We start from the raw sequence: 24,830 nt of genomic DNA, 5'->3' as shown, positions 1-24,830 counted from the left end.
TTGTCATTATCAAGTCATTAACACGTCATTGTCAAAGGTCACAGAAATAGTAAGTAGCAGAACCATGATTTGAAACCAGGTACTCTGACTCCAAAGTGAATGCAGTGAATCCAGTACACAATTTCTTTTATAGGTTCAGTGATACATAGCATGTCTGTTGTCTGAGGACCAGTATACCTAATTTGTAAAGTCTGTCACTAGATTGGCCACAAAATAATGTTATTTTTAGGCATATAAATCCTCAAAATCAATCTAATAAGTTATTAAAGAAAAAGGGTATGATCTTCATTAGTGGAAAGATCGCTCACCTTCATTCATCCACACATCGATTGATTAAAGTCATTTATTATGTAGCTACTACATATAAGGCCCTGAGGAATCTGTAGAGGAAATAAAAGTTAAGAGGAAAAATGGCTTAAGTCTTGCCCTAAAGGAACTTACAATCTAATAAGGCATTCAAGATATGTACAAAGATAATTATAATACAAGTTAACAAATGATTAATGCCACTTTTTAAGGCTGGGTGCTGTGGACCTGTGTTTTCCTGTTGAGGGGATTCTATCCCACAGATGCAGATTGTCAGCTCATCTGTGGGTGGTCACACACCCAGATGATAAGAACTGAACTTCTGATGCTAATGTGGACCCTCTTTTGTCTACTCCACCCTGCTTCTCTGTCAGATGCATAGAGAAGGTCAAAAGAATGGTTTAAGAGAATCTAGGAGGCAGTGATCATTCTCCTATTGAGCAGTGTCAAGCAAAGCAATTAAGGAAAGATTTATATAGAAGGTAGCCCCTGAATTGGGTCTTAAAGGAGCAAGAGGTTGTCAATGTTCACAGCTGTGGGGGGAGTTCATTTGTGGCATAGGGGGATACTGTGTGCAAAGAAAGCATGGGCTGAGAGTAGGAAGACTAACTCAAGTGAATCTATGGAAGGAATACTTAGCTTTTCTGGGACATTTTCTTCATACCAATAAATAAACCACCATAATTATAAATGCACTTTAACTCTGACTTTTTCCTGGTATTTTTGCACAACTCAGAAGATCAAAGGCCCTGCAATTTATTTAATCCAGTCCCCAAAATAAATATGTTTAGGATACCTTTCAAAGTACTTATGTTAAAAGAACTACTTCCTTCAGATGCTCCTTTGGTGAGAATAGGGGCAAATAAAAATAAAAAATCTTTTTCTCCAGCATTTGCTTTCATTTGTTTGTTTGTTTATGCTGAATGGTTTTCTGAGAACTAGAGGCTGCTCATTTGGGATTCTTTGATCCTTAAATAGCTAAAAACAGGAGCTCTGAACTTTTCATTCTAGGACTGAAAAATATGTGCAAAAGCATTCTTTCAGACCTAGATTCATAGATCTAGACCTAGAAAAGACTCTCAAATACATCTGTCCAACTCCTTATTTTACAGTGACCAAAACTAAGGTCCAGGGAGCTTGTGACTTACCCAAGACAGCAAGAGCAGTAAGCAACAAATGTGGGATTCAAACCCAGGTCCTCTAATTCCAGAGTCACATTCTTTTAGTATTCTTTACTGCACTGGCACATTCAGCAAAGAGAGCAACAGGTACTTACCATAGCATTGATGTGCCATGTGCCAATTAATAATTGCTCACTGTAGTGCTTTTTTTTTTCCCAGAACAATTTTATAGAAAGTGAGCATGTTATAACACAGGTAGAAAAATGGAGAGCAATGGAGGGGATTTGTGCATGTCTGTCTAGGAAGCTCAGGAGGTATCCATGGTCTCCCTTTCAGCTCATTAAAGAGAAAGGCATCCTGGTCTTCCTTCATGTACTGGGTGGACCGAGATTCATCCAGGAAGAGAGAGTATACCTGCTTAATATCATCAACCTGCACCTCAGTGCCCTTGCGCTTCCGGCACACCAGGCTGGCTGCTGTAATAAGCTGGATAGCGTAGCACAGAGAGGTCTCCAGCCCAATCCTGGTCAGCACTGTGTAAGCATCTTCACTCATTTCCACGTCCTCCTCCTCACACCGAATTCGGAGAATCTGCTTTGTGTCCTTCTCGCTATAAGGAGTGGTAGAGACTTTGAGCAGCCGGTCCAGAAGGTCCATAGGAATTCCATGGGGGCTCTGGTATCTGGTCCCCCAGATCCTAGTGATGCCACGGTTCGTGGCCATGATGAGCACAGGGGCCATGTTGCTCTCCAGTGCCCGGCTGAGGAAAGAGAAGCTCTCAATGTCAAGCATGTGGACTTCATCTATGAACAGCACCCCTGAGATGATCTCCACTTTGCCCTCCTCTCGCCACTCAGTCACCTTGGCATTGATCTGCTCCCGTACCTCCGACTTGATCTCCCCCGTGTCACCTGAGAAGAGCGCCAGGAAGCCCTGTGTGCGTGAGTTGATGACGTCGATCTCATGGAGAGACACTGTGTTCACGACCTCCTTCCTCTTCTGAAGTTCCCCATCCGGGCACTGAACAAACTTGGTCTGGGAGCCCATGGCATCGTAGTCCTGGGCCCGGGTAAAGGAGCGGCCCAGCTTGGAGATCTTCCCTGTGGCCTTGTCGATGGTGATGACATCCCCTGCTTGGACTTTCTCCTTGGTGGGGGACTCTATCATCTTGGTGCCCAGATCATAGATGGTCTCCATCTCTGTTGTCTTCAGGGTCAGCTTTCCTACCTTGGAGCCGGTGCCTGTAGCAGGACGATCAATTTGGATCTCTACCACCTCCCCTTCAATGATTTCTGTTTCTTCCTTTATTCGGACCCCAATGGACCTTCGGAAGGCCTGGGTCAGGTCCTCTGTCTTGCTCATCTCCAAAGAGAAGATTTCACTGCCAGCAATGGCGGTGAAAGGTGTGTCAGGTCCTAGGGCTTGGGCCATGCCCATGGCGATGGCTGTCTTCCCTGTACCAGGCTGCCCAGTGATGAGCACTGCCCGACCAGCTATCTTTCCCTCTTGGATCATCTCCAGCACCACGCCAGCTGCCCACTGGGCAGCCAGCTGCCCCACCATTCCCTGGGACACCTGTCTCGGCTCCAAAGCATCATCCAACCCCAAGCCTCGGATGTGAGAGTGAGCACTGATGCGCTCCATCCGGGTCATGTCCCGCACCTCAGGAACCTTGGTGGTTGCTGCCGTGGTTGCCATGTCGCGCTCCAACCGCTGCACTGTAGTGCTTTTGATAGTCACAAACTAGCCATGCTGTCACTCAAGATGTATATTCCTTTTGTAATCTATAACATTTAAGGTTTGGAAATGATCATTTGTTATTATTATAACTTAAGGACATTTCAGAAAGGACCAGATGCTCAGGGAAGCATTTTATTTTGCAACCCAAACCTGGGATTGCTCAAAGGTCAGAAGCTTTTGAAACCTCCTCAGGATCCAGGAAATTAGGAGACTAGCCAGAGGAGATTTCTGGAGATTTGATATAGGGAAATACATTATTAAATAAACATTTATTAGGGGTGGAGCCAAGATGGCAGAGTAGAAGCAGGAAATTCCATGACTTCCTCCACAACCACCTCCAATACCTGTAAAATATGACTCTAAACAAATTTTAGAGCTACGGAACCCACAAAGTGACAGAGAGAAACAAGTCTCCTGCTGAAGGCAGCCTGGCAGGCTGACAGGAAGGGTCTATCATAGTGCTTTGGGAGCAGAGAGCAGTCTCATGAGCCATGCAGTTCTGTCCCCAGGGTGGCCTGACCAGCAGCAGCAAGAGCAGACTTCAGGAGATTGAATGACCAGTAGTTGTGGCAGTTTCCAGACTTCTCAACCCATAAACACCAAAGAAAAAAGTAAAAGGTCAGTGGAGAATTCTTTTGGAACCAGGTGACCTAAGAGCATGGTCCTGGTCCCCTTCCCCCAGGGTGAGAGATGGCATAGGTGCAGCAGCTTCAGCTGCTAGCTAGTGGCTGCCCTGGAGCTCCTGGCCTGCAGATAGTAGGGGGACCAAGCAACCATTCAGAGGTTAATTGTTCTTGCTTTATGCTCCTTGGATTTAGGTTGCTGTCTTGGGCAGTGGTCCTGGAGTGGGAACCCCAGTGTGCCAGTGTGGTATCTGTAGAGAAGGCACCCTCCTCAGACCTCTGACAACATTTGTGAAAACCTCAGAAATTTGGGACAAAGCTCTCTCCATTCTGGAAGCAGAATTCTACTGTGGCAAAGAGCTCAAAAGTCAAGTAACTGTCAGGCAAGATGAGCAAGCAGACAAAGTGCTATAAGGCCATAGCATCCTTTTGGGGGGACAAAAAGGATAAAAGCATGGAATGGGAGGAAGACAATGCAGCCAAAACTCCTGCATCAAAAGCTTCCAAGAAAAATATAAATTGGTTACAGGCATGGAGGAGCTCAAGAAGCATTTTGAAAATCAAGTAAGAGAAGTGGAGGAAGAATTGGGAAGAGAAATGAGAATTATGCAAGAAAATAATGGAAAAAAAGTCCAACATCCTGCTAAAGAAGACCCCCAAAAATACTGAACAAAATAACACCTTGAAAAATAGACTAACTTAAATGGCAAAAGAAACCCAAAAAGCCAATGAGGAGAAAAATGCCTTAAAGAGCTGAATCTGCCAAGATGGAAAAGGAATTTCAAAAACTTACTGAAGAGAATAATTCCTTCAAAATTAGATTGGAGTGAATGGAAGCTAATGACTTTATGAGAAATCAAGATACTATAAAACAGATCCAAAAAAATGAAAAAATAGAAGGCAATGTGAAATATCTCATTGGAAAAAACCACTGACCTGGAAATAGATGCAGGAGAGATAATTTTAAAATTATTGGACTACCTGAAAGCCATGATGAAAAAAGATCCTAGACATAATACTTCAAGAAATTCTCAAAGAAAATTGCCCTGATATTCTGGAATTAGAGGGCAAAATAAAAATTGAAAGAATTTACCAATCAACTCTTGAAAAGGATCCCCAAAAAAGAAAACTCCTAGGAGTATTATAGCCAAATTCCAGAGTTCCCAGGTCAAGGAGAAAATATTACAAGCAGCCAGGAAGAAACAACTTGAGTATTGTAGAAACACAACCAGAATAACACAAGATCTAGCAGCTTCTATATTAAGGGATCAAAGGGCTTGGAATATGATATTACAGATATCAAAAGAGCTAGGATTAAAACCAAGAATCACCTACTCAACAAAACTGAGTATAATGTTTCAGGGGAAAAATATGGTTATTCAATGAAATAGAGGACTTTCAAGTACTCTTGATGAAAAAAACAGAAATGAACAGAAATTTTGACTTTCAAATCAAGGAGAAACATGAGAAGGTAAACAAACAAACAAAAAAAAGAAATCATAAGGAACTTATTAAAGTTGAACTATTTATATTCCTATATGGAAAAATGGTAATTGTAAGTCATGAGACTTTTCTCAGTATGAGGATTGTTGAAGGGAATATATGTGTGTGTATGTGTGTGTATATACACACACACACATATATCTATGTGTAAATACATTTATATGTTTATATAGAAGAGTATATGTATATATAAATACATATGTGAGTGTGTGTTTATATGTGTACATGTATACATAGACATAAGGCAAAGGATTAGTTGAATAGGAAGGGATGATATCTAAAAAAATAAAATTAAGAGGCGAGAGAGGAATATGAGAGAAGGAGATAGGGAGAGATAGAATAGGGTAAATTATCTCATATAGAAGAGGTAAGAGAAAACTGTTACAATGGAGGGGAAGAATAGGAAGTCAAAAGAGAATGGGCCAACCTTACTCTCATTGAATTTGTCTTAAAGAGGGAATAACATACACACTCAATTGGGTATATTATCCTATAGGAAAATAGGGGGGGAAGAGGACAAGAGGGGGGATAATAGAAGGGAGGGCAGAATGGGCATGGAGGGTAGTTAGAAGCACATATTTTTGAAAATTGACAGGGTCAAAGTAGAAAATATAATTTATGGGGGTGGGATAGGATGGAGGGAAATATAGTTAGTCTTTCACAATATATCTACTATTAAAATGTTTCATGCAACTACACATGTACAACCTATATTGAATCACTTATCTTCCCAGTAGGGGTGGGTGACAAGGGAAGAAGGGAAAGAATCTGGAAATCAAAGTTTTAAAAACAAATGTTAACAATAAAATTGTGTGTTCTTTTTTTTTATATGCAACTGGGAAATAAGATATACAGGCTGGGTATAGAAATCCATCTTTTCCTACTAGAAAGTCAGAGGGGGAATAGGCGAGGATGTAAGAGAGAGGTTGTGGGTGAGGAGCAAAGAACACAAAGAATCTGGAAATCAAAGTTTTAAAAACAAATGTTGAAAAATTTGTTTTTTACATGCAACTGGGAAATATGATATACAGGCACTAGGGTATAGACATCCATCTTGCCTTACTAGAAAGTTAGAAGGGGGATGAGGGAGGCTATAAGAGAGAGCAGATTGTGGTAAGGGGTATTCAGTAGGCTTTCTATCTTGGGGTGGGAGTAGGGGAAAGTGTGATAGTAATGGAATATAAAGTTCTCCCTGTATTGGCTTGGTTTTCAAATTGATTGTGTTAAAACCCAGCGCTTGTTAATCCCACCTGTGGGATGGACTTGTTGATGTGAAAAGAAAGTCCTGAACTGGGAGGAGCTGGTGACGTAGATTGGGAGAGACACAAGAAAGAGGCAGAGGAACCTTTTTGGAAGCAGCACCCATGTGGAGGCAGAGAGAGAGAGACTAAGAGAATTGCTGGTGGCCGCTTTGAATTGCCCTGGACTTTTGAGACCTGCTCCCTGAGCTGCCAAGGACTGAGGAGACATGGCTGTTTTGCTGGTACTTTGTCTGTCTGTTTTGATGTTGTTTTGCCAGATTTGTCCACTGGTGAAAGACAGTCCTGTTGTTGAAGAAGTCCTGGAACCTGGCTTTTGGCTAAGAAGCCCTGAGACTGTCCTGCAGACAGAGTGGATACTGTCCACTGGTGAAGGACAGTGCTGTTGTTGCAGGGGTCTGGAGACTGTCCTGCAGACAGAGTGAATACTGTCCACTGGTGAAGGACAGTGCTGTTGTTGCAGGGGTCTGGAGACTGTCCTGCAGACAGAGTGAATACTGTACACTGGTGAAGGACAGTGCTGTTGTTGCAGGGATCTGGGAACCTTTCTGTTGGTTCAGAAGCCCTGAAGAAGGATTTTCTTGTTGTATGTTTACAGAAATCCTGGGAGAGGGTTTTGCTAATGTTTTCAGGGGTTCTAGGACTGTTCTACAGACAGAGGATGAATTAATGAAGGGACTGGCAATGTATCTTATGGCCTTGCTAAGCCTTGTCTCCCCAGGAACTAAGATTGCTGAGAACTTGCCTTGTGTCAAGATGAAGAAAAGACCTCCATTTGGGTATTAAGTGCTGTGCTTAAACTTGATGTAACTCTGGGGTAGATTCAATTGTGATCCAGGGGTGGGGAACTTTTGACCTTTTTGTGTTCTATGGTTGAACAAGTGAATGTACTTTACTTATGTTTGGAAACTAATCTCCATTTGAGAAGAGGGGCTTTGTGGTGGACTAAATGAAGGTATAGCCTAGGGGTGGAGAAGTATTTAGAACAGGGACTTTGTAATTGATTGAATGATTGGAAGGTCCTGGGGTGGGGTAGTACTTGGAGATTATTTAATCACCCTTAGTAAATGCTGTATTTTGAATGATGTCATTTTTTTACCTTCTCTGTTCTTGGTTTGTCACTGAATAAAATGGAGAGCACCTATGCTGGTATTTTGAACCTTGGGAAGTTGCCTTTCCTTGGCATTACATTACAGAAAGACAGGGAGAAAATTTGTAACTCAAAATCTTGTGGAAATGAATGTTGAAAACTCAAAATAAATTTAAAAAAGAAAAATAAACATTTATTAAGCACCTACTATGTGTCAGGTACTGTGGCAAGTGCTGGAAACACATTAAAACATCAGAGAGAAGTATTTCTTGTGTTTTGTTTTGTTTTGTTTTTTGATCCAGGAAGTGACTCTTTAAAGTATGCTAACATGTAGTTTTGGTAACATCTCATCTAATAAGAAAAGATAAGTGGTTGAAGTCACATTCTTTAAATATCCCATACCTATCCACAAAACTCCAAGGATAAGACTTTAGAATTGGAAAAGTACTCCAAAATCATATAGTCCACCTTCTTTGTGTCACAGATGAGATCAATTCTATAAAGAACTTACTGTTGCTCAGTAAGTATAGGGGTGAATGGGAGAGAGTCCCTCCTTTTTTTCCCACTGTTGTCATTATTCACCTAGGGACTGTTTTGTGGGAAGTGACTGGTTCAATGGCTGGCCCAGACCTCCAGTCATTGCAGTCTCATACTTAGTTTGGGTCCCAGATGATAAAACACCAGGACCCATTAGTTCTGGGGACCTCAGTGGCCCCACTCCAATGGGTGCCTTTTAGTAGAATCACCATACCAAGTAAAACCTTCAGAAAGGCCATTGAGAGAGAATACAGAGAGACCCACGAGTCAGGGCAATATGCTATAATTAAAAAAAAAAGGAAAAAGACAGTCACAGCTGTTGTGCTCTGATGAAAGGGAAATAAGTAAAATTTACTTCACACTCTCCAGATGAAAATGATTAAAAATAATTGAGCCTAGGCTGTTTACTGGGAATAAAAATGGTATGCTTAGCATGGAGGTTTGGGGACTACATTGAAGGGCCTTTAAGGAGTCAAACAAATGTTTTATTCACAAACTTGAAGGGATCCTTAGTGTAAAAGAATATGTCCTAACTCTGAATAGTGTGAAAATTTGGCAAGTACCATGACACTTGAGATTTAGTAAAATAATAAATGCTTTTGTTGCATCCAACCTGATCTGGTGTCTGATATTGATTTTTCTTGGGTGGACAGTGGGACTGCACTAGGGTTCATGATCTCTAGCTGTACCACTGACAGAAGCAGATGAAATCTTGTTGGTTAGCTGACTTCTCTCTTTCCTTTTGCCTTAGATATCTGAGAGGTCAATCTCATTCTTGTTGCTTCCCCTCCTTCCTCAATCTTGACTGAAACTGAGAAATGTGGCTTTATATGAAATGGAAGTGCTCTCTGGTAGCCAAAAGAAAGAGGAAAATCAACCTCACTAACCATGATGTATAGGGTGCATTTGAATCTGGAGAAGGTCACTTAGGAGCAGAGTCATACAACATTGAGACAAACAGAGCTTTGTCCCGGGTTCAGAAATTTAAAGAGGATGACATTTTTTTCAGCAAGTAGAAACAACCTAAATACCTGAAAGGATAAATAGTTTTTAAAAAATAGGAAGCTATCAAATAGCTGTTTTCTCCTGTAGAATCTCTGTCTCCCTAACTCTCTAGCTTGGATCTGCCCTCTTTCTTCCTTCAGCAGCACCTACAGAGTAATGACTTTCTAGTTCTGAAGTAGGGACAAATATCCCTTTGTAAGGTCTTTGTTGCTTTTCCTTAGGGTCACACCCCAAGGTCCCTACCATGACTTGTTTCACAAGTTTCTAGGTCTCTTCTTTCCTCATAATCCCCAAACAAAACCACCAGTACCACCCTAACCTAAACTTTTATTAATTAATTGTTTGTTTGTTTGTTCATTGCTTTTTGGAGGGGGAAACATAGGGCAATTGGGGTTAAGTGACTTGCCCAAGGTCACAGGACTAGTCTTCTGTGTTAAGTGTCTGAGGCCACATTTGAACTCAGGTCCTCCTGACTCCAGGGCTGTGCTCTGTTCACTGTACCACCTCACCACCTCTAAATTTTTTTTTTTCCTACAAGCAATTTGGGAAATGTTTGACATAGGCATCAAAGCTGTAGCATTTCCTACATTATTCACATATATTTTTTCATACCCTATTAGAAAAGAAAGGCATCATGATATTACAGAAAAGATACTAAACTAGGAGTCAGGAAACATTGCTTTAGTTCTCAGCTCTTACATATACTACTCTAGAGCTATGATCCTGGGTTATGAGTTATGTGATTTTGGACAAGTCATATGGCTCTAAATCTCAATATCTTCGTGCATGTAAGAGGTACGCTAATAATGTAAGAGGTTAGCAGAAAGTGACTTTGTAAACCTTAAAATATTACTTAAATTATTATATATTATAATTTAATACAATAATTACTTTTATGATATCATGTTTCATTTGACTGAACTTCATATAGTCTACCTTCCAACTAAACTGTTCTATTTGCTCCTCCACTTAACCATTTCATACCCAACCTCTCTGCTTTTTGCATATATCTCTCATTCCTGTCATTCTCTACCTCCCTACTTGCTCTTAGAATCCCTAAGTTCCTTCAAGTTTAACTCAAGTGCTACCTTTCTCATAAAGTCTTTCCTTAACATTCTCCCATAATATTTCTTAGTGCTCTATCTATCCCTTAAAAATGCTTTTTATTCATATTTGTAGATATATTTTATTTACTTATCTGTATACATGCCATTTCCCCAAGTAGAATGTAAGTTCCTTGAGGACAGGAATTGTTTTATTTTTGTCTTTGTATTTCTAGTGCCTCACACAGTGCCTGGGGGATAATGGTGCTTAATTCATGCTTCTTGAATTGAAATGTTAATTTGTGTTATAAACACCAAGTTGGAACTGGAATTATTCCTGGAAGAATTGGTGTCAAAGCCTTCTACTAGAGATATAATACAATGTCCCCATTTCCTTTCCTTTTTTGTTCCTTTCTTTCTTTGTTTCCTTACAATGCCTTTGCTTCAGTAATCTCTTTCCTCTTTTCTATAATGAAAAAGCAATAGCAGCAGCAGGTTGCTGGTAATATGGGTTTGTTTTGTTTTCAATCTTTTTTTATTATTTAACCTGCACCCATAGGGAGGTGAGCTGATACCCTATAGTGGAAGCCTCTTGGAACAGATAGACAAACTTACCTTTATGGTCAAGGGAATTGTTCAGAATCACAACCGATAGACAAACTTACCTTTATGGTCAAGGGAATTGTTCAGAATCACAACCATCTAGAAATTCCAGGTCAGGATTTGCTTGGGCTGGAAGATTTAATTTGCCAGACTGCTGGGCCTGTCAAAAGTTTCTGCAGTAACCACTTGGGTCCTCATAAAGCAGAAATAGCACAGGAGGAAAATGAGATACTGGATCAATTTCTCTGTTTGGAGACCTTAACTTATGTACAGAGCACACACACACACGCACACACACATGCACGCACACACATGCACACACATACATGCACGCACACACATGCATACACACACACACAAACACAAATCCTTGTGTAATGCCTTGACAGATTAACCAAGGAAACCTATGCATTTGTTTATAAGAATCATAATGAAATGAATGGAGTCACTACAGCCCTTACATATGGGATGAAGTAATTTCTTAGGGGAGAAATCCAGTAGTGTTATGAATTGAATTGAACTGAACTGAATTTAAATGAATTGGATCCATGGATGCACAATCATTTATTTGCTGCTTACTAAGCTCAAGGCAGGCTAATTTTCTCATAGATAACACACCAACCTATAAGTAATTTGGGGAGATGTAAAGTCTTCTGGGTAAGGCCCCAAGTGTCATCAAATGGAATGATATTTCTAAATGCCCCAATGTGTTTATGGCCAGGGATTGGGGCCTTAGTGTCAAAATGTCCCTTTTGGAAACAGGCTGTTTATGCCTCATGTATCATGTAGACCTGCATCCCATTAAAGACAGAGACCAGTGGAGACTGTCAAACTGCTCTCATGTTCTTGCCTTCTGGGAAGATAATCCTGCACTTGCCTTGCAATCCCTTTTTAACCAGTCATTTGGAGAGCCAGGACAAGGTGTTTGGGGACTGGAGCTTGACAGGAGCTGGAAGAAACAGCTTAAGCGCAGACACCAGAGCATTTCACCTTTCTTGCTGATCTAACACAGCCTATAGTAACAGTAGTCCCCCAGCCTTTCTGGGACATGTCTAACAGGGCTTAAAGCTGTTCCTTTTGGCCCCTCTAAACCCAAGAGGAAACAATACTGCTCATTAGTCTTTGGGGATGAAACCAAGCACATACATCTATAAAGACTCTCTAGCAAAACCTCTCAGAGTTAGTATAGTGTCCCCTGCACAGAGATGGTATCAGTCATTATTACATTGATAAGTAGCTCTGCACTTTCTAGGCAATAACGCCCTGAAAAGTATAACTTGTACTCCTAAGTCTATGAACTTTTTCTTATTTTCTAATATTTACATCAAAACTAAAATCACTAGTAGATCCAAAGGACAAGTGACATTGAGCAAAAGAATAGTCTCATAAATTAATTAAGTGCATACCACATGAGGATTATTATATTTCAACTATGGTTCAAATAATCTTGCCCTCCAGCTTCCTGTGGATAGTTTTAAAAGCATTCATCGATTCAATTCAATTCAATTCAACAAGCATTTAATGAACGCCTGCTATGTACAAGGCCCTCTGCTGGGCCCTGGGGAAGCAAAAATGAAGTAAGTTTTTGTTTGTGTTTTTTTTTTTTAATTGCCCTCAAAGAGTTTCTAGTCCAAGAGAAGAGAGAGTTACATTTTGGACTCAATAGTGTTAGCAGTTAATTCAGGGGCAGAAGAATAGAGTTGAGGCCATGCACTAAAGGTGAATTCTTGGGGTGACATTCACATCTGAGTCAGGGAAAATACAGGTATTTAAGTTTGCTTATCACTTAAGTGATGCTCTACCACTTTCATACTGATACATTCTTTTTAAAAGTTCATGGTACAGTATGTGAGGCTTTGAGAAGCTTTTGCAAGTTGTCTGTGAGGGTTTGGGTTTTCTTTCATGTCACCTTCCATGGTGTATGTCACTCTGGGTAATGTATCTCTAGAGAAGGAAGCCATGAACTTATATGTTTCATCCCTCAAGTGGCTTGTGTGGCCCATAGAATTGAGCCCTACTACAGTATAATCAAAGAAGAGACAGACAGACAGAGAGAGATAGAGAGAGAAGTATTTATAATTGTAACAAGAAATAAAAGACAGAGATGGAGGCCTGTTCTTGTTGCAGCTTAAACCCAGGGATGCCAAAAAATTGCAGTGGGAGCTCTGCCCATCCAAAAATTTTTGGGCTTCATGATATGTTGAGGTGGAATCATCTCAAAGAATTCAGAATCAGACCATCTCTAATCCAAGTATAGGCATTTATTGAGATTGACGCCTCTCATGGAATGGGCTAAGTTCCAAGAGAAACCAGCAATGTCAGAGAAAGCAAGATGGATTTTTATAGGGTAAAGATTACACAATCAAAATTTACATAGCATATAAGAATATGATTAATATTAAAAAAGGCAGGAGGAGTTTGTTAAGGAATTAGGTAATGGAGGAGGGATCCCATCTATGGTTTGTTGGCTGAACATTCTGGTCATGCTGCCCTCCAATTGGCTAGCTATTGTGATCCTATCTGGTCAAGATAAATAGTTAGATCTTGTGGTCCTGTCTTGGGTTAGATGAATGATATGATTGTGGTTGAGTACAAGAACACACCTGTTTCTGTGGGAATGGATGTGAGGACAGTGACTAGATAGAGGCAGTATCTGGGTTCCCATCACATGGACATGCTTACTGTTTCTGTGTGCACTGAGTTCAGGGACACAGCTGTTGTTCCAGTGAGCAGTGAAGAAGTTAGGACATTGGCAGGGGAGCTAGGTAGGTATAGCCAGCCTGCTGTTCAGTGGGGCCAGGCCTATAATGAAGTTAGAAAATGGTGAGTGGGAGCAGCTTTATTAGGATTCCATCATTCTCATAAAAGAAGCATGGGACAGGAAAGCTATGTCCAAAATTGACAAATATAGAATATAGTTTTACATGGGAAAGCAACTAGGTTTTTCATGAGGAACTGCTGGTGGAAAGAAAGAAGAAGCACAAGACAGGCCGTAGTTAGAAATATCTTGATGTAATGGAAGCTTCACCGGCAGTCAAGCATTTACCTCAAGCAGTTAAAATCTCACATAAAACCAAGTTGGACAACTGAACAAATTAGTACCATTGTGGTCGAGTTGTATTGTGCCAAGAGTAAAGAGATTTAGTATCTAGTTTGGCTCCTGACATTAATTAGATGAGTGACCTTGGTAAAGTCACCCCTTCTACCTTGGGCCTCTGTTTGCTCACCTTTACAATACAAGGGTTGAACTAGATGATTTTTACAGAATGAGCCAGAGTGCCATTGTTATGTAGTTAATAGCACAATTTACTTGGATTTAAGAAGATTTGGGTTCAAAACTCACCTCAGCTTTACCTGTAGCATGGCATGGGAACTCACAACTTCTGTGAGTCTCAGTTTTTTTCATCTGCACAATGAGAATAATAATACCTGAAGAATCTACCTGCTAGGATTGTTGCAAAGACTGAATAAAAGAATATATGGGGGCAGCTAGGTGGCGCAGTGAGTAAGAGCTCTGGCCCCAGAGTCAGGAGGACCCGGGATTGGTTCTGGCCTCAGATACTTAACACCCACACAAAATAACTGGCCTTGTAACCTTGGGCAAGTTACTGAACCCCAACTGCTTTAAAAAAAAAAAGAATATATGGAAAATGCTTTATCAATTTTAAAGCACTCAGTGATGTCCTGACTTTAGCAATCACCTCGTCCAGCTGTCTACTTTCTCTTAAACATCAATAACAGGGTCACCTTGCCACTGCCCAAATACTTGTCAGGATAGAAACTTACCAGGTGACATAATAGTCCATTTCATCTAGATAATTCTCTAGTTTAAATACTAATCTTAGTAATAAGTAACATTGATACAGCACTTTAAAGTTTGCAAAGTGCTTTTTACAAATATTATCTCACTTTATCTTAAAAAAAAAACCCTAAGAGGTAGGTGTTATTATTTTCCTCATTCTATAGAAGGGGAAACCAAGGCAAGACGAGGTTATGTGACTTGCTCAGTCACACAGCCAGTACATGCCTGAGGCCAGATTTGGTCTCAGGCCTTTTTGATTCCAGGTACAGTGTTCTTCTATTCATTGGGTTGCCTAGCTGCAGCAGGTTGATGAAGCAAAACAAAACTTTACTCTGGGAGTCGTACTGAGGAAAGATGCTATCTAGAGAATATACTGAAGACGACAGTGAGAATGGTGAAGGGCTTCACAAACACGTCATATAGAAATCACTTAACAGAAATAAAGAGGGAGATTTAGACTAAAGGAGAATTGTGGAGGGGAAATGCACAATGGCTGTCATCAAGTCTAGAAAAGTCAAGTAGGAGACTTATTCTGCCTGGCCTCAAAGGTGAGAACTAAGAGAAAGAAATAGAAGAGGTGATTTAAGATCTTGAACAATTAGAGCCATCCAGAAGTGGACTGGGCTGCCTCAATGGGAATCTTCAAGCAAAGAGTGGATGATCACCCACGCAGGATGTTGTAAAGGGAATTCTTGTTCATATAAAGTTTAGATCAAATGGCCTCTCAGGACCTTTCCCACTCTGGGATTCTGGGATTCTGTTACTAGTCAATTGCCAAGGCAAGGTCTAGTTTGCATGCCAATAGCTTTTGTGGAGGATAAAACTGTAGCAATTCAAACATAACAATCTCATCAGGAAAGGTCAATTAGATTAGGATTAGGGATACAAGAAATAAAAGTCTCATTTAAAAAGAAAAGCTTTCAGGAAAAATATGGATTTTTCTGCCTTTTTGTTTATGAAAAACTTTGCCTAAAGCCCCAGAAGTATTTATAATTGTAAGAAGAAATAAAAGGGAGGCCAAGATAGAGGCCTGTTCTCATTAAAGAAGTAGGGTACAGGAAAACTATGTCTAAAAGTGACAAATCTACTATTTTTTTATACAGTTCTCTCCTTCTCTCTCTCTCTCTCTCTCTCTCTCTCTCTCTCTCTCTCTCTCTCTCCTCTCTCTCTCTCTCTGTCTCTGTCTCTGTCATTATCTTTGTCTATGTGTGTGTCTCTCTCTTTCTCCCTCCCTTTCCCTCCTTCACACTCTTTCCTCCCCCTCCTTAGAGGTAGGCAGAAAAAAGGACAGATTTGACAGTTAGGATGCTCTTCATTCTTCTAGAAAGATGATTGACTTGTAGGATTAGCCAACATAGCATAATAAACATATTAATAAATTTGGAGTCAGAAGATTTGGGATTGACTCCTGGTTCTGTACATTTACTTTTATTTCAAAGTCCTTCATAGTTCCAAAGTTCTCTTCTTCCATAGTAAAGGGTCAGAGGTTGACCAGAAAAGGTTCCCTATCAATTTAATGAGCTTAACAGAAGGGAACCTCTGTTGGGAATCTGATATGATTCATATTGTTTCTTGTTAAGAGGGCAAAAGACAACTGCTGGTTAAGTCTGAGTGCCTAGAGCTGCTCCAAGATTTATTGACTGCTTGAAAACTATCCCTTGATAGTTCCTAGGATTGTGGCAGACAACAACTACCTCTAAAATCAATTGGTTTGGGTAAAACTTTTGGGAGGGTAAGTCTTTTTGTAAGGAGCCATTACCACCTTATTTCTGGTTTATATAAAAGAGAAAATAGAACTCCTCAGCCATTTTGGTGCCTCCTCCTCCTCCTTCTTCCCATCCTTGTCTTTCTCCTCTACCCTCACCTCCTATCCCAATTCCTTTTCTCTTTTTCTTCCTAGATGTGTATTGTTTCAGATATCATAGTTGGGTCCAGTGCTTATAGGAAAGTACAGTACAACTCAAAAATATTGTTGGAGATCTTTATTTGGCTGCCCTCTGCAAACCTCTAATACTGACAGTAATATTAACTGAATTTTAGGAAATTACTCTTGGGTTGAAAGAAGACCTTATATTTTTAGTTGTCCCCAAAATGTCATGGCCTGGGCTCCGTTGGATATATGTATGTATGTATGTATGCATGCATGCATGTATGCACATGTATATTGATATGTTTATCTACATATATTTATATTTAATGTTCCTGAAGTTAATGCTAGTTGTTGTGATCATGTTTGCATAACAGATTAGAAGGAGCTAACTGCATAAGGGAGAAGCTGCTACAAGTCCTTTCTTCACAAGCATGTAGACATGAAGAATTTGAATCTTGGTATTGGACAGTTACACATAGCAAGCTCCTATAGCACAGAGAAATAAAAAATTACCTCCTTGTAATTCTGCCCTTGGATCCACGCACCCCTCAAAAGACATGGGAGGGAAGGTAAAATATAAAAAAACCCAAAAAGTTGACAGCATTTTCCTAGATTTTCAATGACAAATGAATAATAAATTCTACTCAAAACATATCATCTCACATAAGTAAAGTTCATTTAAAATCTATTAAGTTCATTTTGTCAAGCTTTTGGTACTCTCCCAGTTTATGCCATTAATTACCAGCCAGAATGAAGTACCAAAGTCATAACCTGATTCCTTAATGAGTTTCCCATAAATGTAGTCAATTCATTAGAGGTCAAATTTATAACCACTGAGAGTGAATATCAATGCTTTATATAGTTCTACAAGGAATATGATTATAACAACAAAATGGCATCTCTCCAGAATTTCAGAAAATTGCAACTTCAAATACATATAACTGATAACTAATATCATAACTTATAAAGTAATATGGACATTTCATTAGACAGTGACTGAATTCACAGAGATTAATGATTATAGATATTTTCAATCTGAAAATAAAACTGTTAGACTTTAAATCAGATTTGAATTTATAAATTTTTCCCCTAGTAATTTTTGCCCTGCAACAAATGGCTCCAAATTTAAAACCACAAACAGAATTCCCCATTGCTGCCCAGACCTTTAATTTGTCAAATACAATGTAGTCAGGAGTGATAAAGGTATTTTCCAAAATAGAGGCACTGGTCTTCCAGGATTTGAGACTAGGATTGTAGCTTGAAGGGGAAAAAAAGGTAACGTTTCGTCTTTGAAAGAAGCCATAAGCATTTAAAACTTTGAAACCAAGAGTTAAGTTTAATTTGATTCTATAGTAAATTAGATGAAATAGCTCCTCAGAGCGCAATAATTTATCCAGAAAGAGAGCAAACATTGAAGATATTTTTTTCCTCTCTCTTCATCTTGACCAAGAGAACATGATTTGTTTTTAGTTTGTATAAGCCTCTACCAGAATCAAAGTTCAAAAAAAATTTTTAGATAAGTTCTGAATGTAAAGAGAACAGGAATTAAGGTCAGAAAAATTTGTTCTGAATGTTCTGTCATATGCTCTCACTCTGCATCACTGGTATACCTCTAATAGAAAGGTAGGAAACATATTTCACTGTCAGTGTTTTGAAGTAAATTTTGATGATGACTTTAATCCAAATTAACCTGTCTTTCAAGTTGTTTTCTCTTAATTATGACCATTGTATAAATTGATCTGCTGGTTCTATTTACTTTTCTCCATATTCCTTCATAAAATTTTCAAAGATTTTCTGATTGCCTCAAATTTGTCTTTATTATAGCACTTTCCTTGTGGTACACATGAAATCCATATGCCAGAATTTGTTTAGCCAATCATTCTGCAATTGATGGGTACTCACTTTGCTACTAGTTATTTGTTACCACAAAAGTGCTCTTTAAGTCTCCTCCTACTCCTCCTCTTCCTCTTCTTCTTCTTTCTTCTTCCTCTTCTTCTTTATTCTTCCTTCTTCTTCTCTCCCCCCCCCCTTTCCCTTCTTCTCCTTTGCCAATATCATCATAATATATTTCCTTTCCCTCTGACATTAACCTCCTCAGTACATATGATTAGTAATGGGATTCTGGGACCAAAGAGTTTGTATAATTTAGTGATTTTTATGGCAAAGTTGCACATTGTTTCCAGAGCAGATGAACTCATAAATAGCTCCAATAATATACTAATTTCCAATGTTCTCAACTCCCAATATGTGTTCTTTTCATATTTTTATGTCTTTGTTGATCTGATGGACTTGATGTTAAACCTCAAAAGTGTTTTTGATTTGTATAGCTTTTATTACTAAGTGTTTAGTTCTTACTTTCATATAATTATTGACACTTTATTGTTTTTCCAATTGGTCTATTTATATCCTTTGACCACTTGTGTATTTGGGGACTGTTTTTTGTTCTTTTTAAAATATGTATAAAGACATAGAAAAATATAACTGTACTTTGATGTGTACATGTGTATATACATATACTAATAAATATGTATGCAGATATACATGTATGTATCTATGTGTGCATGTCATGATGCATGCATATATATGTATATATGTGAATGTGTATATAAGTATATGTATGGGGGATATTAGAGGATTATAGCTAAAGGGAGAATTCTGGACCAAAACAAAAATAGAGATGATCATATGAAATAAAATAAGCAATTTCAATTATGTAATTTTACAATGGCGCAGCTAGGTTGAACAGTAGATAGAATGTTAGGCCTGGAGTCAAGATAACTCATTTTGCTAAGTTCAAATATGAACTCAGAAACTTACTGGCTTTATGACCCTGGGTGAATCCCTTAACCCTGCTTGTCTCAGTTTCCTCAAGTATAAAATGAGTTAGAGGAGGAAATGCCAGACTGCTCTAATTTCTTTGCCAAGAAAACCCCAAATGGTCTCAAGAATGGTCACACATAAGTGAAAACAACATATGTATATATGTAAATATGGACATGTATGCATGTAAACACAGAACATCTATGTATGTGCATGTATGCATGTGTGTATATGTGTGTGTGCGTGTAATCACAAAACATAGACATTTGGAGCCCCTTCCCATTTGCCTCAGACACTTGTTATCTTTGTGACCCTGGGCAAGTCACTTAACCTCTGTTTGTCTAGGAGGCAGCTAGTTGACTCAGTGGACAGAGCGCTAGGCATGGAATCAGAAAGACCTGAGTTCAAATGAGGCCTCAAATACTACCTGTCTTTTAACCTCTAGGCAAATCACTTAACCTCTGGAGAAGGAAATGGAAAACCAGTCCAGTGTCTTTGCCAAGAAAACCCCATGGACAGCATAGACAGAGTCATGAAGACTTGGACGTGACTAAAGAACAACATACTAGTATATAGCATTCAAGGATTTGATGAACACTGGGCTACTTTGTTCAATTTCTTCTGAGCCTATCTTAATATCCATTGATTGACTTTTATATCTTTTTCTTTTTCTTTTTTTAAATTTATTTTGAGTTTTCAACATTCATTTCCACAAGATTTTGAGTTACAAATTTTCTTCCTGTCTTTCCCCTACTCCCACCCCAAGATAGAAAGCCTACTAAATACCCCTACCACAATCTGCTCTCTCTTATATCCTCCCTCATCCCCCTTCTAACTTTCTGGTAAGGCAAGATGAATGTCTATACCCAAGTGCCTGTATATCATATTTCCCAGTTGCATGTAAAAAACAAATTTTTCAACATTTGTTTTTAACACTTTGATTTCCAGATTCTTTCTGTTCTTCCCTCCTCACCCACAACCACTGGGAAGACAAACAATTCAATATAGGTTGTACATGTGTAGTTGCGCAAAACATTTCCATAGTAGTTATATTGTGAAAGACTAACTATATTTCCCTCCATCCTATCCTGCTCCCCCCCACTTATTCTATTTTCTACTTCTTCCCTATCCTTTTTCAAAAATATGTGCTTCTAACTACCCTCTCCTCCAATCAGGCCTCCCTTCTATCAACCCCTGTCTTATCCCTTTTTCCCCTACTTTCCTGTAAGGTAAGATACCCAAATGAGTATGTATGTTATTCCCTCCTTAAGCCAAATTCAATGAGAGTAAATTTGACCCATTCCTTTTCACCTTCCTTCTCTTCCCCTCTATTGTAACAGTTTTCTCTTGACTCTTTTATATAAGATAATTTACCCTATTCTATCTCTCCCTATCTCCTCTCATTATATTCCTCTCTCACCTCAATTTCATTTTTTAGATATCATCCCTTCCTATTCGAATGATCCTGGGCCCTCTCTCTACGTATACATGTACTCACATATATATTTATATACACATACACCCCCCTATACATACATATACATGTATTATACATATATACGTATATATTCCCTTCAACTATCTTCATACTGAGAAAAGTCTCATGAGTTACAATTATTTTTTTTCCAAGTAGGAATGTAAATAGTTCGACTTTAATAAATTCCTTATAGGGGGAGGCTAGGTGGTACAGTGAATAGAGCACTGGCCTTGGAATTAGGAGGACCTGAGTTCAAATCCAGCCTCAGACACTTGACACAATTACTAGCTGTGTGACCTTGGGCAAGTCGCTTAACCCCAATTGCCCTCCAAAAAAGCAATGAATAAATAAATTTCTTATGATTTTTTTTTCCTGTTTACTCTCTCATGCTTCTCTTGCTTCTTGTATTTGAAAGTCAAATTTTCTGTTTAGCTCTGTTTTTTTCATCAAGAATGCTTGAAAATCCTCTATTTCATTGAATTACCATATTATCCCCAGAAACATTATACCCAGTTTTGCTGGGTTGGTGATTCTTCCTTTTAATCCTTGCTCCTTTGACTTCTAGAATATCATATTCCAAGCCCTTTGATACCTTAATGTAGAAGCTGCTAGATCTAGTGTTATCCTGATTGTGTTTCCACCATATTAAAATTGTTTCTTCCTGACAGCTTGTAATATTTTCTCCTTACCTGGGAACTCTGGAATTTGGCTATAATACTCCTAGGAGCTTTCTTTTGGGGATCTTTTTCAAGAGGCAATTGGCAAATTCTTTTAATTTCTATTTTGCCCTCTGGTTCTAGAATATCAAGGCAATTTTGCTTGATAGTTTCTTAAAACGTGGTGTCTAGGCTCCTTTTTTGATCATGGTTTTCAGGGAGTCCAATAAATTTTAAAATTATCTCTCCCAGATCTATTTTCTAGGTCAGTGATTTTTCCAGTGAAATATTTCATATTGCCTTCTATTTTTTTTTCATTTGCTTGGATTTGTTTTATAGTATCTCAATTTCTCATAACGTCATTAGCTTCCATTTGCTCCAGTCTAACTTTGAAGAAATTATTCTCTTTAGTGAGTTTTTGAAATTCCTTTTCCATCTGGGCAATTCAGATTTTTAAGGCATTCTTCTCCTCATTGGCTTTTTGGGCCTCTTTTAACATTTGAATTAGTCTATTTTTTAAGGTGTTATTTTCACATTTTGGGGTGTCTCCTTTAGCAGGCTGTTGACTTTCTTTTCATGATTTTTTGTATCATTCTCATTTCTCTTCCCAATTCTTCCTCCACTTTCTTACTTGATTTTCAAAATCTTATTGAGCTCCTCCATGGCATATAACCAGTTCATATTTTTCTTGGAAGCTTTTGATGCAGGAGTTCTGACTTTTTTGACTTCTTCTGGTTCCTTGTGTTGATCCTTTTTGTCCCCCCAAAAAGGATTCTATGGTCTGATTGTGCTTCCTCTTCTTGCTCTTCTTCCTAGTCAATTACTTGACTTTTTAGCTCTTTGCCATGGTAGAACTCTGCTTTCAGAGGGGAAAGTGTTGTGTCCCAAATTGCTGGAGTGTTCTCAAAAGTTGTCAGAGGTGTGAGGAGGGTGCCTTCTCTACAGCCAGCACAAGCTCTGGCACACCATGATCCAGATCCAAGCAGGTGAAAGCAAGAGCAATTACCCTCTGAAAGGTGGCTTGGTCACCCTACAATTTGCAGGCAAGGATCTCTGGAAGGCAGCCATGCCCCTCCAGCACCTCCCACCACGGGGGCCAGGGCTGGACCATGCTCTTCCATCACCGAGTTCCAACAGAATTCCCCATTGAACTTTTACTTTCTCTTTGATGTTTAAGGGTTGAGAAGTCTGGAAACTGTCACAGATCCCAATGATTCACTCTCCTGAAGTCTTCTCCAGACAGTCTGTGCCACGCATCAGGGCCTCCCCAGGGTTGGGATTGCGCAGCTCACTCGCGAATGCACTCGGCTTCCACCTAGATGGGATAGACCCTTCCTATCCGTCTGCCAGGCTGCCTTCAGCAGGAGATTTGTTTCTCTCTGTCACTTTGTGGGTTCTGTAGCTCTAAAATTTGTTTAGAGTCATATTTTACAGGTATTGGAGGTGATTGGAGAGGGTCAGACGATTTCCTTCTTTAACCCTGCCATCTTGACTTTTAAACCCATATCAAATAATTTTGATAACTATTGCTGCATAATATAGTTTGGGATCTGGTAATTCTGAGCTCCCATCATTCCTACTTTTAAAAATTTATTTCATAAGAATGTTTGATCTTTTGTTATTTCACATGTATTTTATTACAATTTTGCCTCATTGTCCAAAGAAACACTTTAGTAATTTGATTTGTAAGGCATTAAAAAAGCAAAAAATTAATTTACGTCATATTTTGATTTATTAGCTTGACATAAATATAAAAAATAAATATTTATTCAGTTATTTGTCTTCTTTTATTTTCATAAAAATGTTTTATGGTCATATTTACATAAATATAAAGGTGTGCCCAAAAGTTTTATGCATTTTGTAGTTATTTAGAATGAGATTTATTTTTCTACTTCTTCTTAATAAGTTTTATTAGTAATATAAACAAAATACATGACTTTATAGTTCAATTTAATATCCTAAAATTTTACTAAGCATATTATTTTTATTAATCTTGAATATTTCATTTGAATATGTTATTACTTTTATTTTTTTTGAGTCTCTAAGTAACCTATGATATATGTTGAGAAAATTTTGCATCTCTTTGTTTATACTCATTCCCTAATTTATTTTTATGTTTTAATTTCTATAATTAGAATTCCTAGAGCTATAAAACATAGAAATAACCATAGATGCCTTTGCTTTCTCTCTTATCTGATTGAAAGTCTTCCAATTTTTTTTTTTCCTATCATACATAAGAAAGCTCTTGGGTTAGATAGATATGTTAGTCATATTAAGAATGGACAATTTATTCCTATACTTTTTACTGTATTTTTTAAAAATATACCTGCGTACTGAATTTTGACAAGGGTCTTTTATGTATTTATATAACAGTGAGATTTTCTTTCAATAAAAATAATTATGTTTATAATTACCCTAAAGTTGATTTACTCTTCCATTATTATTATTTTTTTTTTGGCATAAATCTCACCTGATTTTAGTGAACAATTCTGTGGATATATTTCTGTAGACTTTTTTTAGTACTTTAATATTTTATATTACTATTTATTAGGGATATCAGTCCATAGTTTTCTTTCTCTGTTCTTTGTCTCTCTATTTTGGGTATCAGAAAGATATTTGTCTCTTAGAAATAGTTTGGCAACTTTTTTTTTTGCCTTTTTGGAGGGCAATTGGGGTTAAATAACTTGCCCAAGGTTACAAGGCTAGTTGTGTGTGGGGGGGGAAGAGGGGGAGTGGGTGTTAAGTGTCTGAGGCCAGAACCAAACTCGGGTCCTCCTGACTCCAGGGCTGGCACTTTATTCACTGCGCCACCTAGCCACCCCTTAGAAATAGTTTGGTAAAGCATAAGATGCTTATACAAAACATCAAGACTGTCCATTATGGTATTCTCTTTGGAACCTTAACTTCTTTCTTATTTATCTTTCCATTAGATTTGTCTAAGTCTAAAAAGAGGGCAGTTTGAAGGGCCATGGAGTTGTTTTGTTTAATTGTCTAGCTCTTCTTCTGCTTCAGTTAGCTTTTTAATGTACTTAAGTAGAATGCCAAACAGTGCATATACATATAATCTTGGTATTTTTTTAACTATTGTTCCTTTAAGTCTAATGTAGTTTCTTCAGTAATCTCTCCTAAATCTAACATATTTTTTGTTGTTGTCTTCTATAAAACTGTATCCTTTTATGGGAGAATTGAGATAAAACATAATAGATTATACTCCAACTCCAGATTTTTAACTCTATGGATCTTCTTGTTTTAAAGGGTGGAGGTTGTTGTTGTTTGTTTGTTGTTGTTTTTGGTTAATACATTATGATTTATGATTCATAATTTTGTTCTTTGTTGTTTCGGTTTTCCATAAAGATAATTATAGTGGAGTTTTTG

General features: G+C 38.5%; 1 pseudogene; it reads right to left on the bottom strand.

Moving 5' to 3' along the window:
- Positions 1–1,631: 1,631 nt before the first annotated feature.
- On the bottom strand, positions 1,632–3,137 carry LOC138149471 (ruvB-like 2 pseudogene; annotated as a pseudogene).
- Between the last annotated feature and the right edge of the window lie 21,693 nt (positions 3,138–24,830).

This window comes from Petaurus breviceps, unplaced genomic scaffold (assembly GCF_028583685.1).
Source record: "Petaurus breviceps papuanus isolate PSGF00001 unplaced genomic scaffold, PetGlider_PUasm1.0 90847, whole genome shotgun sequence".
Classification (NCBI taxonomy): domain Eukaryota; kingdom Metazoa; phylum Chordata; class Mammalia; order Diprotodontia; family Petauridae; genus Petaurus; species Petaurus breviceps.
The sequence above is the reverse complement of the archived record's forward strand: the minus strand, read 5'-3'. Positions and strand labels throughout refer to the sequence as shown.